We start from the raw sequence: 14,840 nt of genomic DNA, 5'->3' as shown, positions 1-14,840 counted from the left end.
AAATTATGTTTTGGCTGACTCATTGTGAATTAATGGCATGAATAGCTGTTAAAATTTTATACTAGTAATGGAGTATCATGTATAATAATACAAAAAACATCAACATTCTATGTGGCCACCATTTATGCTACACTAACCATGTACCAAGTACTGTGCTTAATGCTTTTTTATATATGACTACGACTCCTGAAAACCACATTACTATGTTCATTTTATGAATGGAGAAACTTAGGTTCAAAGAGTTTAACTTGGCCGGGACACAGAGCGAGGACATGATGAAACCAAGTATATCTGACCGAAAAAGCTGTTGTTCTTCACCACTGATTTTCTTGGTGCTCTGTGTGGGCCTGAACATATCTAGGACATTTGGACTCAGTTGTAGAAGATACATTTTAAGACAGACAATAACCAAACAGTGGCTTCATAGGGAGGCTATTAGCATAGTAAAGAATATGGAAACCACAGCATGTGGGGAACGTTCAAAGAGAAGGAGGATGTTTTGTGCAGAGGAGAGACAATGGGAGGTGGAGGTCAGGAATGAAAGGGTGTCAAATGGAAGAGAGCAGACATGTCCTGTGTGACTCCAAATGGCAGAACTGGAACAGCAGATGGAAGCTACAGTGAAGCAGATTTCAGCTTGACACAAGAACTAACTTTCTAAAGAATAGAGATGTGGGATGAAGCTCTTGAACTCATCCCCCTCCTCCCTCCAAGCCTGTACAGCCATCTGTCAAAGATGTTGGATTTCAGGAAAGAGATCCTTCCACCTCTAAGAGTCTGCGATTTTCTAGATGAGTTTATAATTTATTTAAAAGAAAGGTAAAGACGATTTGAGCTGATTTAACACGAATCTTGTCTAGGGGCTGAGGGATTACATTAGACTCTGAGTTCCTTTCAGCCTTTTGAGCAGGTAACTCTTCTATTGGGGCCATAACTGAGGCATATTTTAAATCAGAAAGGAAGAATATTGTTTTTGTCCTGAATCTAAATCCTCTGTAAAAATAATAATTCTTGGATGGTATTTTTGTATTTAATTCATTTCAGTCTTTCCTGTGTGTTTATTTTGTGTTCAGCCCTGCATAGGTGAAAAATTTGTAACCATACCCCCTCTCTAGCCCATCCCTCCTTAGTACCACTCTAGGACAAGACCATGAATAGTCCTGCTTTTCATGGCCCCTCCAATTCCTCCTTTCCCTGAGGTACCTACAGGCATTGCGCAGACAGAAGTTACCTGTGTTTGTAATTCACAAACCCCAAAGAGCAGTGAAGAAAAAAGGAATGAGTCTTACATGATTACAAGGAAGGAGGGGACAAAGCTGGCTCCAAGTGCATTTCTACACAGTGTGGGTTGAATTTTCTCTAGAGAAAGTGTGCTTATTATTGGTTTCCCACCAACCTTGTGGTGCAGAGGGCATCTACGAAGTGCTAGATGAAATAGGATCATGTGCAATTTCACAAGGTGTTCAAAGGGGATATAGAATCTTGGTGTAAGATTTGAAGAGCCCCATTCCCTGAAATTGTCCTTCTATGGACCTGAAATTTTACAATTTTAACACTGTTCTTCTGAGTTAAGCATTTCCCTAGCTATTCTTCTAAAGGCAATTCACCTGGGAGATAAAATACCTTAGCTCCTGATGTCAGTACTGGAAAGGGAGTCTTCCTCCAGGAGGTAGTAGTAGTTTATTGATTACTTGCTTCATGATAGGTGCTGTTCTGAGCTCATATTATTTTAATCTTAGTTAATATTCACAACAGCACTATAATTATATATCATTACTGTCTGCATTTTACAGAGGAGGAAACTGAGCCTTAGAAAGGTTAAGTACTTTGTCTAAGTTCACACAGCTAGTAAACGGTGGTGTCTGGATTTGCCTTCAAAACCTATATTCTTAACCAGTATGTAACACTGTTGCTAGTGCTCTCTAGATACAGTAATTATCTGACTCTCAGGCACAGAAGAGAGCCCAGCTTAAGAATGCTATGTGTGTGTGTTGGGGGAGAGGGGGTAGGAGACACAGGAAAGTTTTATTGTGAATTAACCCTAAATCCTAACCCTAGGTCAATTATTAATCTAAAATTTATCTGAGGTGGTTAATGTAATGCTGACTTCTGACATAGTAAGGTCATCATTAGCATTTTACTATTTGCCTCAAAGTCAACTGAAGTACATATCAGTAAGTAATTACTTATGGACTAACCCAGCTACATTCTCTCTCCCTTCCTCCCTCCTTTCCTTCCTTCTTTCCTTCTTCCCTCTTGTTTCCTCCCTTCTCAGGTACTCAATTATTTCTGAGTATTTGCTCTGTGCCTGGCACTGTGCTATACGTTGAGGATATGAAGATGAGTAAGTCTCAGTCTATATCTTTAGAGATCTCACAGCCTGGAAGGAGAGTTAAAAAATAATTACTATTCGACATGGCAATGGTTATAAAGGAGCAGATTTTCCAAACTGGTGTTTCAAGGAACATTCTTTGGCAGGATGTTAAGTAAGTGTACCATGAAAAATAAGTATTTTGAGTTAAAATAACTTGAGGAAATGCTGGGTAAAATAAAATTAAGTAAGTTTTTTCTTCCTGGGGAATTTTCATACCCTTTAAAATGCCAATGTGCACTGTGAATCTCCAAGAAGGGAAGAGAACACATTTTCCAAACTCATTTGACCTCATAACCTTCTTTTTACATGACATACTTAATGAAATATTTGCTCATTCTTCCATCCATCCATGCATCCATGCATCCATGCATCCATCCATCCATCCATCCATCCATCTATCCATTATCCCTCCACCCATTGTCCATCCCTCTATCTATCTATCTACTTATCCATCCATCCATCTAAACATCTATCCATCCCTCCAGCACTTCATGATGACCCACTATGTGCCAGACACTGTACTACATCCTGGGGATCCAGCACAGAGTTTAGTATTCTCTTGGGAAGATAAGAAAGCAAACAAACATATACAATTGTCAGAGTGTAGTAAGATTCATGTAGGAAATAACTAGGATTCTATCATGAGAAAAAAACAGGGTGATCCACTTAAGTACGTGGTCAAGAAAGCCCTCTGTGAGCAAAAGACATTTCAGGCAAGTACCTGGAAAAAGAAAATGAGCCAGCTTTGCAAAGAGCAAGAAGAGCCATCCAGGAAGAGGAATCAGCAAGTGCCAAGTCCCTGGAATGCAGAAAGCCTTGGCAAACAGAAATTTGAGCTTCCTCCAGGAGTGCAGGTCTTCTTAAAGGCAGAAGGCTGGACCTGATATTAAAAAAATTAGAATCTCATCCTCATAATATCACAGAGTTGGAGGAGACCCTGGCAACATCGATTCCAAGTTCTTTTTCAAGAAGGTCCCATCTTGTAACATACAGGGCTGTCTGCCACACTTGGCTGTTTATAGGATTTTCCTCTTTAGATGGGAGGTTAACTTCAACCTCCTAATGTAGCTGGTGAGAATGTTGCTTGTGACATTTCTCTTTCATGTGAAATGAGGACCAAAGAGGATTCAACATATCACTATGTTTTAAAGGAGAAACTTCTCTCAGAGGTGCAAATCCCAATACAAATGATCTTAACTGGTAAACTTTGTTCTCTGTTAGAAAAGGGAAACAACAAGCCTGAAAAAGGAAATTGATGAAGAAACAATTTGGTTGTTCTTGACTCAGTGGCCAAGGAGGGAACACAGGTAACCCTGATTCTTGAAGCCTGAGTGCCCTGCTCCCCAGGCTTTTACCTTCCAGTTCTCCCTGCAAGATTAAACATCCCCAAACACTATTTTTGTGGTCTCTGCCCTGGTTCAAGGAGTTACAATGGATCTTCTTTATTGTCAAATCAACAGAAAACCTCTCAGCAAGACATTCAGGACTATCTATTATTATCATCATTTTCTTCTGGCTGACCCTCTTCCTTCTCATTCACTTCCCCCAACACGTAGGTGCTCTCTCTTTTTCTCTTTCTCTGAACGCGTTTCAGCATGGAGTTAAGGACACACATACACACACAAAAGAAAAAAATTGGGCTTTGGTATTGCAGCTGTAGCTTTGATCTTCTTTTTTAAAATTTTTATTGATTTATTTAATTTTTTTTTTTAGTTTTTCTTTATTTCTTCTAAAAAATGGGATACATATGCACATGCAAGCTGGAGCTTTGCTCTTTCTTATGCTGCTTGCTGTTTGCCTGACTGTGCATCTTGCAGACCTTTAGCTTCTTCATCTGCATTCATAGGTAGTAGTAAAAATAATAATAATAATGGTTACACAAGACTGTTGTTATCTGAACTCACCTGTCACAATATCTTCCCACTATGGGCTAGGACAGACTCCTTCCTCTGGAATCTAATTCTTCCATCTTGCTTGCCCTCTGCTGAGGTCCTTTCTCTTTGGAGACAAGAGAATCTTTCTGATTCTCCCCTCCCATTTGGACTTCATGGCCCTTACTTAGCTATTTAGAGTTGGCCTTTAAAATGGCAGACTTTGTTTCCCATTTGCTCTACTTTTTGCTATCAGAGGCCACCCAGCTTTCCTCCATTCCCAGTTCTTGTGTCCAAGCTAACACAGCCTGTGTGAGAGCCTTTGGCTCTTGCTTACTTTGGAGGGAGAATTGGAAAGTTATTCTCTGAGGTCCAACCTTGGTAAGCAGAGACAATGAAGATCTAGTCCTATTCCCTTGGCCAGTTTTCAGTCAAGACCTCTTCTTTGTTGGCTACACAAGGAACTCTGGTATTGGTATCTGGTCTACCTCTGTAGCCTCATGGTCTGGTGACTCTCACATGTCACTGGACACACTCTGAAGCTAGCCATGACTTCTAGATCCTTGACTTACTATAACCTCAGCTAATTCAACAGGAAGATAGAAGAATTTCATTCAGAACCTAGAATCCAGCATGTCCTAGCTCTTGCCATAGCCCTCGCCACATCAATTGACATTCCCAAATAAGCTTCTGCAGGTCATCTATACATCTTTCCTCTTTTCTACTGTAGATGCCACAAGTTCACAGGTAACGAGATGTGGGTTGCTTATGTCTTTTTCCTGCTGTTTCTCTGGTTGGGGAAGCACTAGAGAAAGAGGAACTTCTTCTGATGCTCAGGGCCTCTGTCAAGACTGCTTGGATGGCAATGTGCGATGGCAATTTGCAATGGCTCGGGTTAGCATGGTGGGGTCATAGCACCATCCAAGGCTCTAGCACAGACCTAGTAGTGGCTCTGTTAGGGTCTGAATATCCAAAATTCATAGGTTGAAATCCTAAACCCCAATGAGATGCTATTAAGAGATGGGAGGTGATTAGATTATGAAGGCAGAGCCCTTATAAAAGGGATGAGTGCCCTTATAAAAGAGGCCCAAGAAAGCTCATTCGTCGCTTCCACTATGTAAGGACAGAGTGAGAAGGTTCAAGCCAGGAGAAAACAGGCAATCACCAAACACTAAATCTGCAACTCTTTGATATTAGACTTCTCAATCTCCAGAACCGTGTAAATAACTTTTATAAGTAACTCAGTTTATGGTATTTTGTTATAGCAGTGTGAATAGACTAAGACGTTCCTACCTAGAAAATGCCTCTTTCCTTGTCACTGGCTGGAGAAGAATGATTTAGAAGAGTGTATCCAATTCTGGAACAGATTCAAGGATGTTATTGTGTATCACCTGGTGATTTCAATACTCTTGTCCTTGCTGCAAGAAAAAAATGCGTTGGAACTTGGGATGTGTGTAAAGGAGGAAGGAGTGCTTTATGTATTTCTCCAGCAGAATTTCGCTAATATCTCATTAGTTACATTGTTACATGATCACCTCTAATAGCAAGGAAGGCCAGGAAATGGTCTTTGAAACTAAGTGCTTTGCCTCCCTGAATTAAATTGGAATTCTATTTGTAGGAAGGAAAAGTGATAGCATTTGGTAGGCAACTACAGTGTTTATCATCTCTAATGACACTAGTCAACCTACCTTACCTACCATTTCTCTGAGCTCCTTCTCTTGGAACATTTCATCCTATAGCTACCTTTTCTCTGTGTTTTTTCTCAGTGTTGCCAGAACCCAGGTCAGGATCTCAATAGAGTGCAGGCCACCTTAAAGGAACTATAATGTGCTTCTGGTGGTCTCAGGATCGGTGTAAAAAGCATTCTGACCAGTTCTTAGTCCCAGAAGTCGTCTAAGAGGGAAACAGTGATTAACTCTTCTTCTTAATGAGATGCTGGAAGACCATTTGGAGCCTTGGAATAGTGATGAATAGTTTAGCACCATCCCCTTGGTGATAAGTGAGTTTTGCTCAATTAGTTTGCGGGAGATCTGGTTGTTTGAAAGAGTCTGGGACCTGCCTCTTCTCTCTCTCTTGCTCCTGCTCTTGCCATGTGACGCACTTACTCCCCCTTTGCCTTCATCCATGACTATAAGCTTCCTAAGGCCTCACCAGAAGCAGATGTTGGCACCAGACTTCCTGTACAGCCTACAGAACCATGAGCCAACAGGGACCATCAACCTAGTGGTGTTGCAACCTAGTCCACTCACATCATTTCTCATGTCTTTCCTGTTCAGCTCACTCTGAGCCCCTGCTGTCCTAGGTTACAAGCTTCTTATGAACAGAGCTATGACTTAGACACCCTCCTGGGTACAAACAATAGGCGTACATTAAGCATGTCATAGACTAATTAAATGGAATCCGTAGCAACATGTTGGGTTGCAGAATTTTGCCTCTTTAAGAAAGCATTTACTAATTAAGGAAAAGTAGGAGACACATCTTTCGTCTCTTCCTTCGCTATGGTTTGGATGTCGTTTGCCCCACCAAAACGCATGTTAAAATGTGATCCCCAGTACGCAGTGTGGAGGCGGGGCCTCGTGGGAGGCATTTGGGTCATAGGGGTAGATTCCTCATGAATAGATTAATGTACTCCCTTGTGGGTGAGTGAGTCTTAGTTCTCATGGGAATGAATTAATTCCTTTGTTAGTCCATTTTTGCATTGCTGTAAAGAAATACCTGAGGCTGGGTAATTTATAAAGAAAAGAGATTTAATTGGCTCATGGTTCTGCAGGCTGTACAGGAAGCATCTGCTTCTGGTGAGACCTTAGGAAGCTTACAGTCATGGCTGAAGGCAAGGGGGAGTAAGGGCATCATATGGTGGGTGCAGGAGCAAGAGAGAAAGAAGAGGGAGGTCCCAGAGTTTTTTCAACAACTGGATCTCCTGTGAGCTAACTGAGAAAGAACTCACTTATCACTAAGGGGATGGTGCTAAACTGCTCATGAGGGATCTGGCCCCATGATGCAAATCACCTCCACCAGGCCTCACCTCCTACTTTGGAAATCATATTTCCAAGTGAGATTTTGAGGGGACAAGCATCCAAACTGTATCAGTTCCCATAAGAGCAGGTTATTAAAAGGAGTCTCACTTCCTTGAATTTTCTCTTCCCATGTGATCTCTTTGTACATGCTGGCTCCTCTTCCACTTTCCGCCGTGAATTCAAGCAGCAGGAGACTCTCACCAGATGCAGTTACTTAATCTTGTAATTTTCAGCCATCAGAATCATGAGCAAAATAAACTTATTTTCTTTATAAATTATCTGGCCTTGTGCATTCTGTTAGGGCAACACTAAACGGACTAAGAGACCCTCCTTCTATCATTTAAATTTATAATACTCGTGACTTTCTTTCCATTCAGCCCCATTGCTTATCATATATTTTACTCTATATAGGGTTGTTGGTAAGGTCTTGCTAGGTGAGTTAGCTAAGTGGGCTGGTGCAGGAATCAATTGAAGCCATGATCTGAGGTTCGGTTTCCTAATGGACCATTTATCCATGATCTTGAATGGTGATAGGCTCTAGACCTTGGTCTTCTCAGTGGAGAAACCTATACTTGTTTCAGGTAAAAATACTCCAATATGTGCTACATAGGTAGGTCAGAAGCATTGTTTTAAATCAAGGCACCACATTATTTATGTGTGCTTCTTGGGTGGTCTGAATCAGGACCCCAGGATTAGCATAGTGCTAAAAAAGTAGACTTGCTGCATCATTCTGGAGGCCCACATATTTCTCTATTATGTAGCCACTGACTAACTCCTTACACTTGCAACTCTAGTCACAGAACACCTTTTAACTTCAGATATAAAGGATACCTTAGTTTGGTCACTCTGTGACACTGTAACTTAGGGCTTCTCATCAAAGTCTTGGCCCTGACCTCGGAGTTCCAGGATCAGTGGCCTCAGCTAGGGCCTAGTTAGTGACATTTTTAGATACCCTCCTTCCTCAAGTAATACTAATTGTGCATCCTATAGTGTAAAACCACCTCAAAACCCCAGTGAGAAACTGAACTGTAGACTCCATTAACCCCAGTCACAAATAAGCTCCCTGAAGTCATTCACAGTTGATCCCGACTTCAACACACTGGCTTCTAAATCTTGTCAATCACTGATACGATGTCATACCAGACCCAACATGCCATCCACCCCATGTCACCACAGAGAAAATCTAAAACTTCCTTTCCATTTGGTCACATGTTTGAATTTTAGCTCTGGAAATATATAATTCTGTAATTGATGGCATAGACCATCTTTAATTCCAGAAAGAATGACCTCCTACTTTGGCTACAGTTTCTTCTTAATTCCAGCTTTGGACCAATCTCTAAGGCTGGCCACAGACTGAGCCCAAGACCAGACCCAAGTTACCCCATAATCATGATCATCCACTTTATATTTTGTCTGACCACTCCTGGATTCTTTCTTTGGTCATAGATTGCTCTATACTTGATAAATTATAAATGTATAACCCTAGCCACAAATGGAACCCAGAGCTTCAGCCTCAGTCCATCCTCAAACTCTAGCCATAAATTAACAACCCAAAAGGACTTCTCTCTTTGGCTAACTAAAAATCAGAATTATCATCAATTTTTAAATGAAAAATTTAAATATATATAAATGTCAAGAAACCAGTATAGTGAGCCCTAGTATGTATTTCCCAGCTCCAACAATTATCAGTACATTCTTTTTTTCATTCATAACCTTACTGACTCCTTTTTCCTCCCTCTCTTTGATTATTCTGAAGGAAATGCAGACATCATTATATCCTATCATCTGTATGTGTTTTGGTTTGTATCTCTAAAATGTAAGGGCTCTGTTGAAAAAGATGGACAGGTTAAAACCATGACATAATTGTTACACCTAAAACTTAAAAATTCCTTATGCACAAATATCTAGCAAGTGATTTTATTTCTCCAATTTTTTATATGTAGAATTTTCAGTTTGTTTGATCAAAATAAGTTACTTGTTATTTGTTAAATAAATACATTGTTATTGGTTGATATGCCTGTGTCTTTTAATATATAGGTTTCCTCTTTATTACTATTGTTATTGCATTTTTTGTTGCTGTTGTAGGAACTATTAACTGCCAACTATTAAGCTCTAAATATGGGCCCACACTGATGCTTAGTTCTGGTCACTGATGCACCAGCACAAACTGTCCCAGAGAAGGAAGGCTCTAATCCCAAGGGATGCAAGCCAGGGAGTGGGTGGCATATCCCTCAGTACAGCCACTAACCATGAAACTCCACAAAGCTTCTGCCCTCCAACTAGTGAGGAACATCTGGCTGGCATATCAAACGATGGCCAAATCTTGCATTTATCATGGTCATTCTGTTCTCTCACTGCTATTTCCTGACACAGAATCGTGGCAGCAAAGATGAAGCTAAACAGCCTTTGTATACATATGGAAAATTTAAATTCACATGGGCAGGATAGGCTCATGCTGTCCTTGCCCATGCTTAGTCTGACTATGGCAATAAAACTCACACAAGACATGATTTACAATCCAGAGCTACAGTTGCTAAGATAAGCCACTAAGGTGGACCATTAAGGTGGCAGTGTCAACATTTGCAGGAGTTTAGAGAAGGGAAAGAAATTAAGCCATCACCCAGTGGGAGAGAGAAGTGTACAGATAGCTTTCATCGTGGAGAAAAATAACCCTAATGTCAAAATGACCAGGTTTTGGTGATGAGGACTTGATTGTTTCTACAAGCAGCTAGTTTATATTTGAGTGCTGAGATTTTTGAAGCATTTGGCATGATTAGCATTGAGTGAAGTAGCAAAAATCAGCATCTTCAGCAACTTGATATGGCCTTCAGAGAATGATGCTCAAACTTCTTGGCCAATATTCAAGTCTCTGCCCATCATATTCTCGCCTATTTTGACAGCCACATCTCCTTCTGCTCTACTGGACTCTTCCCCAGCCAGACTGAGCTCCTCTCTGCTTCCCAAACAGGACATGTACTTTTCTCTATTTTTGCATCATCTGCTCATATTGTTCCCTTACTCTTGGAACGCCCTTCCCAAGCCCTGTGCACGTGCTATCCAGGAACTTGGATGATAACTCTTGGACGAAACAGGAACTGTTAAGAAGCAGCAGGAGGTGCTCCTTAAACACAGAAGAAACCAAAAGAAAGATTTGTTTAAAATGACCCGGAGCTTGGGGCTAGGAAGTTCCTGGATACCTAGACAGCTGGAAGAGGAGCATGAACCAGGAGGCCAGGAGAGAATTCACTCCAACCTGGTGCCCTCACTATGGCACAACTCATCCAAAGAGAAAAGCTCCATGAAAACATGTTAAGCAAAATTATTCGTTCTCATTTTGTAATGTAGCTTTCTGATTTAATAGGAAAAAAATGCTTGTTTTGGTTTAAATTTCTCTAGTTTTTAGATACCATTTTCTCTCCCAAACTAGGTCATTTGAATTATCTGCTGATAGTTCAAATCTGTAGATAATTTGCTTTTACTCACATTCCTAAGAACTAATTACCTGTACATATAAAATGATGAAATCTCATTATATTTTCTTTTAAAACTCTGACATGCATTTAATTACATTAGTCAATTATTACTGTACATGCTGAGGATTTGCTATTGACCAGCTCGTGCTGGAATATTTACTGCACAGATGTGTTACTTTAATTAAACAAATGTGATTACACACATATCAATTTTTATTTGGTTTCAAAGCCCAGAATCTAAAAGTGACGCAGTTGGCAGAGCTGTGTGGCGTGGTGCTGGTTCCCGGGAACACAGCAAGAGGCACTTTACTGAGGGAACGCTGCGTGCCTGCAACTCTGCGTGGGAGACTTCAGCCACAAGTGGGTTTTTGTCTGTGTGTAAGTGACATTGAGTGAACCCAAGAAGGGAACAAACAAACCAGCCCTGAATCTTTCTAGCACATCTTCAGCTTTGCTCTCTTATATATAGGAAGTGAGGGACAGTGCTTGGAGAACCTGCAGGAAAACTAATCTAAAACCCAGTCCATTTGAGAGTGGGAGTTGCTTGGAACTGGTCCTTGGTTAAATAGGCCAGCTGGTATTTCTCTTTAAAATCAGGGATGAAATTGGACAACACTAGAACATTGAACTTGGTCTCTTGGGCTTTTCCTGCCATATCCTACAGCAACTCCCTAAGCCATGAGGTTGGCATCAAGAAAGAAGTCCACCTCCCAGTGCCTAGTCCCAAGCAAGCAGTTTTGAGGAAAAATGTGAAGAATTAGATGGAAAATATGAACGTGCTTTACAAACTGGAGAAATGTAAAATTATCTACAACTCTTGCTAAAATGATTATACATATCAGGCAAAGAGGAACTAGTCTTGGTTATTAATAAAGGCAGTAAGTCAACTCATTAACCAGCAAACACTGAGCACTGTATGAACTGGTTTCTGGTGGGCACAAACAGAAAGACAGGAGTTTGTGCACATGAATGAAGACTAGTTGTTTTCCTTGGCCTTGGACACAAGGGATTGCTGTGTTGGTTGTCAAGGGTATCTGTGTCTGGGATGCATGGCTATGGCACCTGAAGAACCAATCCAATTGGTCAAGTCAACCAAAAGTTCTGCTTAAATAGTTTCCAGTCATTTTGGATCTAGGTAGTGTCTCTGAGGATGAGATTGGGAGCCAATGAGATGAGACACGCTTGTGCTCCCAAATTCACCCTGAGCATCAAGAATTCACTGAAATGCTGGAGAGCATGTCATCCACTCCAGGCTCAGAGGGAGGTAAAGGAGAGGCAGCAAGTTGTTGCGAAAAGTAAAGAAAGTGCAGGCTGGAGGTGAGACAGAGAAGCACACGAAGAGCAGGTGCAACACCCAGATGTGTGGCTTCAACCACTTATCGTGACAGTGCCCTATCTAACAGTGATGATGAAACCCATCTCATAGTGTTGTTACAGGGATTATGAACCATATATGTGTGATGCCCAGAACTTAGTACATTCTCAGGAAATTGCTGTTGGAGATGATGAGGATAATAGGGTTGGTGTGGAGCAGCTGGGAATGATTAATTTTTGGGGAAAAAAAGTTGTTTTCATTCACTTTGCCTATGCCATTCTTCTTTCAGCATTTGGCGCAGCACTGACCCATTCCCATTCTCACCTCAAGACAAAAGCCTACATAGGTACCTTTGCAGAGCATTAAGAGAAGGAAAGTTATCTGGTCCAGCTCCCTTGAAATGAATTGCATAACTCTTTCAGCTATGTAGTGGCAGAATTAGGAAACGAATCTGGGTCTCTTACTTTGAGGTAAATGCTCCTTACCTTGCATTTCTTTATGGGATGAATATTATACATCACCTACAGAGATATGCATTTAAAAAGAGAAGTATGAGGAAGGCAATAATTAACCCAAACTAGAAGTGGTATTTCAGACATTTCTGTTTTATCAAATGAGACACTGTTGGGATATTGCTGGCATATACACCCTCCTGGTAGCTCTTGGAAGGGGCCAGCATTTTCCTATGAATTAGACTTGAGGTTTCCAACTCATGTGGGTTGAAATATTGACCCTTCAACCAAGTGGAGTTTGGGCTTCTTCAGGTTCCACATTCTCTCTCCTTCACCCTGAGTACCTTATGCAAATATGATCATTTTCTGTGAGTGCCGTGAAGTTAGAAAGTCTGGGAAGCATCAGCTTAGCTGGACTAGCTGATCCATAAGACCAGGCTTTGCCTGTGAAGAGCTAAACAATCAGCATATAACATTATTTGAGCTTCAGTTTCCCTGTCAGTGAAATTGATATAATTCTTATCTGGCAGTTTTGCTGTAAAGATTCATTGAGATAGTCCAGTATAGTGTCTAAAATAGCATAGATGCCTAAATTCACTGTGAGTAGAATGTACCACTATTTATTTATTTATTTTTGGTTTGTAATTTTATTTGTTAAAATAGAGAACACAAAGAACTTCTGGCTTTCCACTACTGTCACAGCTGACTGATTGAGCTTTGAGCTTTGGCTGTGACCTGTTTCTACCTTACGTCGAGTTCCATTTAATCCACCAGCAAAGACCTGGTCTGATGTGGTCACTATGGCTTAGGGTAGCAAAACTGGAGCTAGGCTCTGCTGTCCTCACTTCCTCAAAAGCACCCAGGGCTCAGCTCAGGCCTATCCCTGCACCCCAACCCCACCCCACTCCCCAGCTGCTGATCTCATTCTTTTGCCAGGGCCAATTATAATTAAAACCAGATTTGTAGGGAGAAACATGCGTGCACACACAGCCAAAGCCTGGAATTGCTTACCCAAAAACAAGTTCCCTCCTCCTTCTGCTCCAGTTCTTCCGCCTTACCAAGAGTAGGGGAGGGAGGTGGAGAGAAGAAATGGGATTTGCATTGGGTGTGCTGAAGCAAGGTGATCCTGGACAAATGACAGGCAAGCAGTCATCCTCCACCTCGCTGGTCTTGGACTAGCTCAGGGCAGCAGCCTCAGGTTGCCCAGTGGAGTCCAGCCCAGCAGTAGCACTTGACCTTCCCTCCCTTGGGGTGGGTCACTGTGGGTTGAGCCCAGCACCATGGGGGCCAGGGCTGGGCTGCTTGCCCACTGTACCTCATTATGTATTCCTTCATTGTTTCCTATGCAAATTAAGTTAATGAGAATTAGGAACATAATGGAGCCCATTCACCGTTCTAGTCGCTGGAAAATGGGTTTGACTACCAATTTTCCATTACAGCTGTTTTGTAATTACCGTGGAATACTCTGAATTCTAATGGAGACGCTGAGCTGCCTGACAGCCTCTTGACTACTTTTTTTTTTTCCGGAAGGTTGAAAAAAGGAAACTCAAACCCTATAACATAAAAGCCTTTCTATCAGAGTGGCTTGGTTTGCTTCTCCTATGGAGCTGTCCTCCACTGTTGCAGGAAGGATCTGCTCCCATCACTGGGGTCCTGACCTTTGCTGTGATTAGACTAGTTAACCTGTGGTGCCAGAGTTATCCCTTGCCTTGCAAGCAAGCAAAGCAGAGTTTGCATTTACACTCAGCCAGGAGTGGCCCTATGGGGCAGGCCAGGGCAGTCCAGGGTCCAAGTGCACCACTGCTCCTTGATCACCTGCTACCCAGCCTGCCTCTCCCACCTAGGACTCCAACAAAACACCTCCTCACTCACCTGTTGCTGTTTGAGACACTTAGGAGTAGAGGGGTTATCTTAGTCCATTTGGGCTGCAGTGTATTATAGACTGAGTAGCTTATAAACAACAGGAATTTATTTCTCAAAGTTCTGGAGGCTGGGAAGTCCAAGATTAAGGTGCCTGCAGACTCAGTGTTTGGTGAGGGCCTACTTCCTGGTTCATAGATAGCTGTCCTCTCACTGTAACCTCACGTGGCTGAAGGGGTGAGAGATCCCTTTGGGTCTTCTTTTATAAGGGCACTAATCCCATTCCCAAGTCACCTAATCACCTCCCAAAGACCCCACCTCCAAATGCCATCACATTGGGAATAGAGTTTCAACACATACATTGGGAGAGATGCAAATATTTAGTTATAGCATTTCACCCTGGCCCATCAAAATTCACGTACTTCTCACATGTTGTCAATTCAAAAGCCCAAAGTCTAAACTATCTTCTAAATATCAT

At 41.6% G+C, this 14,840-nt stretch overlaps 1 long non-coding RNA gene across 2 annotated transcripts in view; it reads left to right on the top strand.

Annotated features, from left to right (window-relative positions):
* LOC139360033 (uncharacterized) overlaps positions 1 to 14,840 on the top strand; it is a 558,829-nt gene that overhangs the window by 187,681 nt on the left and 356,308 nt on the right. For both annotated transcript variants that reach the window (XR_011616939.1, XR_011616940.1), the window contains exons 4-5: positions 2,276 to 2,486; positions 10,965 to 11,095. This is a non-coding gene — a long non-coding RNA (uncharacterized lncRNA). The remainder of the gene's footprint in view (positions 1 to 2,275; positions 2,487 to 10,964; positions 11,096 to 14,840) is intronic.

The sequence above is a fragment of the Macaca nemestrina genome, chromosome 19 (genome assembly GCF_043159975.1).
Source record: "Macaca nemestrina isolate mMacNem1 chromosome 19, mMacNem.hap1, whole genome shotgun sequence".
Lineage (NCBI taxonomy): Eukaryota > Metazoa > Chordata > Mammalia > Primates > Cercopithecidae > Macaca > Macaca nemestrina.
The sequence above is the reverse complement of the archived record's forward strand: the minus strand, read 5'-3'. Positions and strand labels throughout refer to the sequence as shown.